Source organism: Rutidosis leptorrhynchoides, chromosome 3 (assembly GCF_046630445.1).
Source record: "Rutidosis leptorrhynchoides isolate AG116_Rl617_1_P2 chromosome 3, CSIRO_AGI_Rlap_v1, whole genome shotgun sequence".
NCBI lineage: Eukaryota > Viridiplantae > Streptophyta > Magnoliopsida > Asterales > Asteraceae > Rutidosis > Rutidosis leptorrhynchoides.
Window position 1 is genome coordinate 498,816,048 of NC_092335.1, and position 11,173 is coordinate 498,827,220.

Sequence of the window (11,173 nt, forward strand, 5' to 3'; positions counted from 1 at the left end):
TATCAAATATTCCCACACTTGAGCGTTGCTTGTCCTCAAGCAATATCGTCTTGAAATACTAGAATCACTTCTTTATTCTTCACACTTTGTACATCAGTGATTTCTATACGGCGGTATAAACAATGGTAGTAACGATATGGTTTACAGTCCCACATGACTATAAAAATTTAGATCCATTAAGGAAATTGGATCTTTATGAAAACATTTGATCTTTTAAAAATTAAATCTAGTTTTTTTACCCTAGATAAGTTTTCCGGAATAACCCTTTACCGGTGTTTGCAAAAATATTTTTGTGGGTTTAATGGGTTTCAGATTTGAAAATTTTAGCTCAAAACTTGCGGTTTTGTGTCACCCACTTGCTAACCTTGTATTTGGAAAGCAACACGTCCAGTTTACTTGTCCCGTATATTACCTTTCGGTAAACTACCGTCCGGTTGTAAAGGAAAGCGTTGAACAAGCAACTGTTAAGGCAATGTCCCGTGACATGCTTTTGATTATGGTCTATAACGTGTTGGACGCAATTACTATCCTTGGTAGGAGCAATAGTAAAGCTCACCCTTATAATTTGTTGGTATGGCACAAGGTCCTGTCTTTGACCACTATGCAACCACCGTTCTTACGGTTGACACCCGATTTAGTTCAGGTGACCTAATGAATTCCAGGTGAATTCCTAGGATTTTACGTTCAATGGTAATGAACGCATTGAAAATAGGGTTTTCAGAAAACAAATCGGTTTGTAGTTTTGATCAAAATATTTTCTCGTTTAAGCTCGAGTTTAGATATCATTGAATTCCATGAGTTTGAATTCTCAATCTTTAAGGTCAATCTCTAGGATTGAGTAATATCAGTCTTAAAAGCTGATTTTTAATCTTTAAGGAGATTATCCTTTCTGGGGATCTGATTCATTAGTCTTATCCAGCTAATTTGCATGGTGCCTCCCCATTGTACGAGATAAATCCTTCTCATGGTTAGGATAAATCTGACCACTTGGCGACCCTGTTTAATGCTGAGGTCCGTGGATTTCCTGCTGATTTTAGTGATGACTTTTCTAGATTTTTTGTCAACCTACAGCTGGTCTGGACGATAACTTCATGACCTAAATCAAGAAGCGCGTGTCTTTTTCGGAAGACTTTACTTCCTTTTAATGATGGAATTGATTCATCGTGTAGATCCATCTCTTCTTTTCTTTCATCGGGTAAAACAGTTTAGTTTAGTCCAAAGCAAAAGTATTTTCAGTTATTTGTTACAGATATATGTGACATATGTTTAAAATAACTTGGTAAATTTTCCCACACTTGGCTTTTATTTTCCTTTTTATCGTCCTCTATTCCATTTTAAATGAATTTTAACATTTTAGTTTGTTTCTCAATTTATGTCCTTTCCGAGGTAACAATAATTTCGGTGTTAAAACCTAGTTTTATCGTTCATAAATATGTATAAACATGATTTGAATTCATTTAATTGAAAAATTTTACTAGAATTGGGTAGTCAGTATATAAGACTAGGGCTGTTCTTTTTTATCAGAGAGCACTAGATTCTAATACAACTACTGCTTTACTAGTATTTTTAATGGTAACCAAGTGTATAAAGTAAAAAATTTTAAAATCCGAAAGAATTTAACCCCTTCCCACACTTAAGATCTTGCAATGCCCTCATTTGCAAGAAATCAGTAACAATTTAAATTATTGAGGGTGATTTGTGTGAAAATGATTAAATTTTTACCAAAGTTTCCAAATATATTGGCGTTTGTTTGCTGAATGATAAATGGTGCACATCATTTGTTCATTCCGTCTTGTTGTTATTTCACATATATTTTGCATCTTGTCGTCAAAATTAGTTGCTTTTGCTGAACTTAATGCCAGTCTTTGAAAATGCGTTGTTTTACCCTGTTGTGTACATAAGATAAACTGCAAACATATATACATATTTTTGAAGTTTGGTTTATTTCCCCACATTCAAAAATTATTAAAATCTAAGAATAAAAGTTAGATAATTATAAAAATGATTACAATATTAACAAAAATATTAAATGTATCAATAATTACAAATTACAAAATAATAAAAAAAAAATAAGTAAACTAAGGATGATATTGGTACCAATAGGGGTTCCAGGCATAACCATACGTGCTATAGAATGCTTCGGCAGGATCATACGTAGGATATGGTGGCTGCATCTCTATCGACCAAGGAGGGAAGACGGGTTTCGGTGTAGGAATATAGTTTCTACCTATATGTTGGCAATGCGCTATGATCTGGTTCTGATGAACTTGCCAATCTTCAAATGCTCTCTGTCTAGCATTTTCGTATTCCTGAGAAGCTATAAACCTATGCATTTCTTGCATCTCATTCCCCCCTCCTACATTACCTTGTTCCTGGTTTCTCTCCACCTGTGGATGTCTACCATGGTATCGTACTGCGGCGTTATTTCGCCGCTTCAAAACTTTCGCACCATGGTATACATTTAAACCTATAGTGTCGCGGGGTTCCGGCTCTTCTAGTAATAATCCCCCCCGACTTATATCCACACCGAGATATTCACCAATCAAAGTAATAAAAATACCACCTCCTATTATGCTATGTGGTCGCATCCCCCGAACCATAGCTGATAAATAATAACCCACACAATATGGTATACTTACAGCGCTCTGTGGGTCTCGAATACACATATGGTAAAACAAATCTTGTTCATTTACCTTTTCTTTGTTCTTACCCCTTTGTGTAATCGAATTAGCTAAAAACCTATGTATTACTCTTAATTCGGCTCTATCTATATCCAAATAAGAGTAGTTTCCCCCTTTGAAACGGTGATGGCTTGTCATTTGACTCCACACACCGTGTGTATCAAAATTCTCATCTATCTTTCTACCGTTTAGTATCAATCCTCTACAATCGGCAGACGCTAATTCCTCAGGCGTATATATACGTAAAGCCTGAGCCATGTCCAGTAAAGACATGTGGCGCATCGAACCGCCTAACAAAAATCTAATAAAAGAACGATCGGTTAAACTAGCTACCCGATCATTCAACTCTATACTACATAACAACTCTTCACACCATACTTTATATACAGGTCTGCGTATGGTGAATAAACATATCCAGTCATTAAAAGAAGAATTACCATACCTCTGTACCAGTAATTCCCTAATTGGCCCGGCCAATTCTACAGCTTCTAAGGGTCCCCATTCTATGACCCTCGGTACCTCAACAACCTTGGAATGAAGAGTATGCAAACCCCGTTGATATTTTGGATAATCTATCCAAAGTCTGTCAAATCTCAGGTTCGGGTGCAACTGTTCCAAGTGCATATCTGAAAAGGTCATGACTGGATGAGGTACATCCTGCTTGTAGTAGTTATCTACCTCCTGTTGTTCCAAGTTCTCAGCAGGAGCATGGCGGGCTTGGGATGAAGATTCACCCCTTTCATTCTGCAAAACACATCAAACACAAATTTTGTGCATCCAAATATGCATTAGTGTCAGCAAAATCATCAATCAAAATAATTACAATGACATTATCAATTTATATCAAACTTAAGCTTATTTTCACATTTTTATCAAATCTACACTTTTTCAAATAAGCATATACGAAAATGTTCGCCAAGTTCATAAGCATTCAACTCAAATAACATGTCAAAATAATCATTACTAGCAATTAAACAAGTCTCAAATGGCATTATCTTTCAAAAATCAAGTTCATGAATTTTGGACTTGAAAAAGTCCACTTTAATTCTCAAAATCATGTTTAGGCTCAAAGTTTGGATCATTTAACTACCTAGACATGTTACACTACTCAATTTAGCAACAATTCATGACAAAAATCGGCCATAACCTGTTTATATCAAAAAGCCCCAAATTTGCTCAAGAACACAAACCCTAGATTATTCAAAAATTGAAGTTTAAGGCTTCTAATCATGTTAAACAACATCAATCTAGGTTATACAAGCATAATACATAAACAATTTAAGTCTAATTACACTAAAAAGCATCAAAATCAAATTGGGGAAAAAATAGCTCAAGAACACTAAAATTCGAATTAAATGGTGTTTAGGTGTAGAAATTTACCGTTTTTCTTGAGTAGTTCTTAGATATCATCCTTCTCAACATGATTTTAGCAAAAAATTTGGTGATTAACGGTTAAAAATTGGGATTTTTGAGGTGTTTTTGGGTGGTTTTTCGGGGTTTTTTCGCAGCTATTTCGCTGTGTTTTTGTGTGTTTTTGTGTGTGTTGAGTGAACTGATCGTGCAGCTCTTTTATTTTTTTTTTCCTGTAATTTGGTCTCTCCGCGAGTCGCGGAGATTTAGGCTCCAAACTCCGCGAGTCGCGGAGATTGGTATATTTTTTTTTTTTTTTTTTTTATAATCATTAACTTTTGAAAACAATTAAGAAATTAATTTTAAAATTTTGTTTCCCTTGTTATCTAGGACGAGGTCGTTTCGGATCGATGTCCTAGTCCGTCCCTCGACAAAATTTTAAAATTTGTCTTTTTGTAGTGATTGTTTTAAAAGCTAAGATTTTTTTGGGTTTTTTCAATGTTTTTGGTATACTTTAATTCAATAAGATTAAAAATAATGATAATAAAAGTTCTCGTCCCTCCCTCGGGTAAAGCAATTTCGGTTCAAAGACCTAGTCTTCAACTTACGACGAATTTTAAAAATCATATTCTTAACTTAATGAGATAAAGTAAATTTTTGTTTTTAAATTCACACAACTTAAAAATTAAAATTAATATTAAAAATTAAAAATTCACACCAAACTTAAAATTTGAAATGCATAAAATTAAAATTTCATATTTTAAAAATTAAAAAAATTCACACCAAACTTAATTTAAAAATTCATAAATTCATATCAAACTTATATTAATTTTTCAAATATTTACAATTTTAAATATATTGTTTTTACAAAGTTTACAATATTAATTTAAGATTTAAATATTAATTTTAAAAACATGGTAAAAATAAAATTAAAAATCTTTTTGTCTTTTTATCCCACTTTAATCAGTCAAATATTATCAAAAATATGCGCCCCTCTTTTCGGTAAAGTAATTTCGGTTCAAAGACCTAATTTAACTCATGACGAATTTTTGAAATATTTTGGGTTGATTGATTAAAGATATTTATACCTTAAGAATAAACGTTAAATTTCGCAGTGATGTAATAAATTTTTGAATTATATCAATAATTTCGGTCGCCAAACCTAATTTTATTTAATACCAATTTAATACTTTTTAGCGAACAAATTAGCGTTTATTATCAAAAGGTTAAAAATAAAAATAAAAACTATACAGACATACCTGTGAAATAGATTTCTTAGTTATATGATCTATTATATTCATAAGATAGTCGGTTTAATTGGTTTTCCATGGCTGCATAGGCGTAACCTCGAGCATTCATTGTCTTTTCTTCTAAACATATGAACGGTCCGTCTCTGCATAAAGTAACAAATTCGGTATTTGAATAGGTTTGATTATTTGAACATTTACCTCCATGTGACCATTTTCCGCATTTGTGACATCGTTCTAGGTGTCGTGCTCTTCTTTTCGCTGCGGATTTTGATTTTCCTTTACCAAATTGTAACTTATTATCTTCGCATCTGGATCCTTTTCTAACTCCGTCCATTCTTTCTCTGATTACTGATACTAATTCACTCGGTAGTATGTCATTATTTCTTTTAGTGATCAAAGCGTGTAGCATTAGACCATGGTTTAGTTCACAGGCAGTCTTCATTTCGTAAAAACCTAAAAAAAATAAAAATTCAGAATGGGGGGAGAAGACTAGTTCTTTAGGGTCTGCTAGGGAAAGACCATACGTGTTCCATTTTCGAGAACTACACGAAAACAGACAATCTAACTCTAACAGAAATACATATTATCCTTTAAAGACTTGATTCTCCCCACACTTAGTTAGCTGTGGTGTCGAAATTGTGATTAACTTCGTTGTCGACTTCCATCGGACCATGTATGTAATGTTTAACTCTGTGACCATTAACTTTAAATTCAATCCCATTTGAATTTATTAATTCTATCGTTCCGTATGGGAAAACTCTTTTGATTATGAATGGTCCAGACCATCTTGATTTCAATTTTCCAGGAAATAGCTTGAATCGTGAATTGAAAAGAAGAACTCTGTCTCCTTCTTTAAATTCTTTTGAACTTCTGATTCTTTTATCATGCCATTTCTTCGTTCTTTCTTTATAGATTAACGAATTTTTGTATGCTTCATGTCTTAATTCTTCTAATTCGTTTAGTTGACTTAATCGTAGACGTCCGGCTTCATGTAAATCAAGATTACATGTTTTCAAAGCCCAAAATGCTTTGTGTTCAATTTCTACTGGAAGATGACATGCTTTTCCATAAACAAGTCTAAAAGGTGTGGTTCCAATTGGAGTTTTGTAGGCTGTTCTAAAAGCCCAGAGTGCATCCTCCAATTTAATGGACCATTCCTTCGGATTTGATCCTACGGTTTTCTCTAGAATACGTTTTAAAGCTCGGTTGGTATTTTCAACTTGTCCACTTGTTTGTGGATGATATGCGGTGGAGATTTTATGAGTTACTCCATATCTTTTAAGAACTTTCTCAAGTTGATTATTACAGAAATGAGTACCCCGATCACTTATTAAAGCTTTCGGTGTTCCAAACCTTGCAAAAAGACGTTTTAAAAAGTTGACTACAACTCGTGCATCGTTAGTTGGGAGAGCTTGTGCTTCCGCCCATTTAGATACATAATCAATGGCTACGAGTATATATAGATTATTATGAGATTTTGGAAATGGACCCATAAAGTCAATACCCCAAATGTCAAATACTTCACATACTTGGATGACATTTTGTGGCATTTCATCACGTTGACTTATTTTTCCGGCCCTTTGACATGCATCACAAGATTTGCAAAGAAGGTGTGCGTCTTTGTAAATTGTAGGCCAATAGAATCCAGCTTCATAAACTTTTCTTGCTGTTAGTTGAGGCCCATAATGCCCTCCTGTTGGTCCTGTGTGACAATGGTTTAAAATTTTACTAGCTTCATCTCCAAATACACATCGGCGTATTATTCCATCGGGACAACTTTTAAACAGATGTGGATCTTCCCAGAAATAGTGTTTTATATCACTGAAGAATTTCTTTCGTCTTTGGTACGATAATCCTTTTTCAAGGAATCCACAAACTAAGTAGTTTGCATAGTCTGCAAACCATGGGATTTCTTTATAATCTATCTTCAATAGATATTCATCAGGAAAGTTGTCTTGTATGGCCGATTCATTTAGAACTTCTAATTCGGGATTTTCAAGACGAGAAAGATGATCAGCGGCGAGATTTTCTGCTCCTCTTTTATCTCGGATTTCAATATCAAACTCTTGTAAGAGTAAGATCCAACGGATTAATCTTGGTTTAGCATCTTGTTTTGAAAATAGGTATCTAAGAGCAGAATGGTCTGTATAGACCACCGTTTTTGCTAGAACGAGATATGATCGAAATTTGTCAAAAGCAAAGACAATAGCAAGGAGTTCTTTTTCAGTAGTTGTATAGTTCGTTTGTGCTCCTTGTAATGTCTTACTAGCATAATATATAGGTTGAAATCGTTTTTCAATCCTTTGTCCTAAAACGGCTCCCATTGCAAAATCACTTGCATCGCACATTAGTTCAAATGGTAGATTCCAATTTGGTGTTATCATGATCGGCGCATTAGTGAGTTTCTCTTTAAGAATATTAAAAGATTTGATACACTCATCTGAAAAGATGAATGGCGCATCCTTTTCTAGGAGTTTATTCATAGGAGTGGCAATTTTAGAAAAATCTTTTATGAAACGTCGGTAAAAACCGGCATGCCCTAGAAAACTCCTAACTCCTCTAACATTTGTGGGATGTGGAAGTTTAGCAATTACATCTACTTTAGCTCTATCCACTTCAATTCCTTCTTTTGAAATTTTATGTCCAAGAACGATGCCTTCTTTAACCATGAAATGGCATTTCTCCCAATTAAGTACTAGATTTGATTTTTCGCATCTAATTAGCATTCGTTCCAGATTAACTAGACATGATTTAAATGTATCACCGAAGACTGAAAAGTCATCCATGAATACTTCCATGCATTCTTCTATCATGTCGTGAAAAATCGCCATCATACACCTTTGAAAGGTTGCAGGGGCGTTGCAAAGTCCAAATGGCATGCGTTTGTAAGCAAAAGTACCATAAGGGCACGTGAATGTGGTTTTCTCTTGATCTTCGGGTGCTATTGGAATTTGAAAATATCCGGAAAATCCATCTAGAAAACAATAGTAACTATTTCCGGCTAATCTTTCCAACATTTGATCTATGAAAGGTAAGGGAAAGTGATCTTTTCTGGTGGCGTCATTTAATTTTCTATAATCAATACATACACGCCATCCTGTTACAGTCCTAGTAGGAATAAGCTCATTTTTCTCATTTATAATGACAGTCATGCCACCCTTCTTAGGCACGCATTGAACTGGGCTTACCCATGGACTATCAGAAATTGGATATATCAAACCTGCATCTAGCAGTTTAATAATCTCTTTCTTAACTACATCTTGCATATTAGGATTTAGTCTTCGTTGGCGTTGCACATACGTTTTATGACCTTCTTCCATAAGGATTTTATGTGTGCAATACGAAGGACTTATTCCTTTAATATCATGAATCTTCCATGCAATGGCTGGTTTATGAGCTTTCAACACAGAAATGAGCTGTGATTTCTCATTTTCAGTAAGAGAAGACGATATTATTACAGGTAATTCAGATTCACCATGTAAATAAGCGTATTCCAAATGGTTTGGAAGTGGCTTTAACTCTAATTTCGGAGGTTCTTCTATCGATGATTTATATCGATATCTGTCTTCTTCTTTTAGCATTTGAATTTCTTCTGTTGTTGGTTCATATCTATTAGCTATAAGTGTAGCTAACATTTCAGCTTCATCAATTGGTTCATTACCTTCTCCTAAAGAACATTCTCCTGTTCCTTGTAATTCTGGAAATTCTTCTAATAATTCTGCATGTGCATCTATAGTTTGAATATAATAACATGTATCATCTGCAGATTGTGGTTGTTGCATTGCTCTATCAACTGAAAAGGTAACACTCTCGTCCTCTATACTTAGGTTCAGTTTCTTACCGAACACGTCTATCATTGCTTTAGCCGTGTTTAAGAATGGTCTTCCTAATATGAGAGGAACTTGAGAATCTTCTTCCATGTCCAAAACAACAAAATCTACTGGAAATACTAAAGTACCAACTTTAACTAGCATATTCTCCATTATCCCTCTAGGATATTTTATTGATCTATCGGCTAGTTGTATGCTTATTCTTGTTGGTTTTAATTCTCCAAGGTCTAGTTTAGCGTATAGTGAATACGGCATTAGATTTATACTAGCACCTAAGTCTGCCAATGCTTCTATTGAACTAAGACTACCCAGAAAACATGGAATTGTGAAACTTCCTGGATCAGATAATTTTTCTGGTATCTTATTCAACAGCACTGCTGAACAATTAGCATTCATAGTAACAGCCGAGAGTTCTTCCATTTTCTTTCTATTCGTGATTAGATCTTTCAAGAATTTAGCATATCTTGGCATTCCTGAAATCACATCAATGAAAGGAAGATTTACATTTATCTGTTTAAACATATCCAAGAATTTGGATTGCTCGGCTTCAAGTTTTTCTTTCTTCATTTTACTCGGGTAAGGAAGTGGTGGTTGGTATGGTTTAACATAAGGTTTATCCTTAACTGTGTTATCTTCATTAACCTTTTCAACTACCGGTTCTTTTTCCTTATCTTGATCAGGTTGTGGTTCTTGTGGAATAGGAATAGTTTCATCAGAAGTTACAGGTATTTCAGGTGGTTTAAGTGTTGTACCACTTCTTGTGGTAATGGCTTTAGTTGTTTCATTCCGGGGGTTAGCATTTGTATCACTAGGTAAACTTCCCGGTTTTCTTTCACCTATTAACCTTGCTAGGTTACTTACTTCTTGTTCCAGATTTTGAATAGAAGCTTGTTGATTTCTAAATGCTTGAGCATTTTGTTCATTGGTTTGTTTTTGAGATGTGAAAAACTGCGTTTGAGTTTCAACTAGCTTCGTCATCATATCTTCTAAATTCGGCTTTTTATCATCGGTTTGTTGTGGTGGTTTGTTTTGAAAATTCGGTCTTTGCTGATTGTAAGTATTATTGGATACTTGTTGATTGCTAGGACCTTGTTGGTTATTGTATGGAATATTTCGGTTATAATTCTGGTTTTGATTGTAAATCGGTCTTGGCGGTTGATAATTATTCTGATAATTATTTCCAGGCCTTTGGTTTATGTATGAAATATTCTCTCTTTGTTCCATTGTTGATTCAATACTGAGACAATCTTTTGTCAAATGTGGTCCTCCACACTGCTCACAACTAATTCTTATAGCATGAATATCTTTAGTCATCTTTTCCATTCGTCTCTCGAAAGCATCTATCTTTGCCGAAATGGAATCTAAGTCATGGCTAGAATCGGCTCTAGCTGCTTTAGATGATCTAATGATGTCTTTTTCTTGGTGCCACTCATGTGAGTGGGAAGCAGTATTATCAATAATTTTGTAAGCATCAGTTTCGGTTTTTTTCATAATAGAACCACCAGCTGCTATATCTATGTCTTTTCTTGTAGTGATGTCGCATCCTTGGTAGAATATTTGTACTATTTGACAGGTGTCTAAACCATGTTGCGGACATCCTCTTAACAAATTTCCATATCTTGTCCACGCCTCATATAGAGTTTCATTTGGCTTTTGTGTGAACGTAAAAATTTCTGCTTGAAGTCTTACGGCTTTAGATGCAGGAAAGAATTGTTTAAGAAATTTATCAATTAAAACGTCCCATGTATCGATCGCCCCTTCAGGTAACGATTCCAACCAATCTTTGGCTTCTCCCTTTAAAGTCCAGGGAAATAACATGAGATATATCTGTTCATCCTCCACTTCTCGTATTTTAAATAGTGTGCAGATCCTATTAAAGGTACGTAGATGTTCATTTGGATCTTCCTTCGGCGCACCACTAAACTGGCATTGATTAGTCACCATGTGTAAAATTTGTCCTTTGATTTCATAATCTGGCGCATTAATGTCTGGATGAGTAATTGCGTGACCTTGGCCAGTGCGTTTAGCTCTCATTCGGTCTTCCATACTTAAAGGTTCCAGA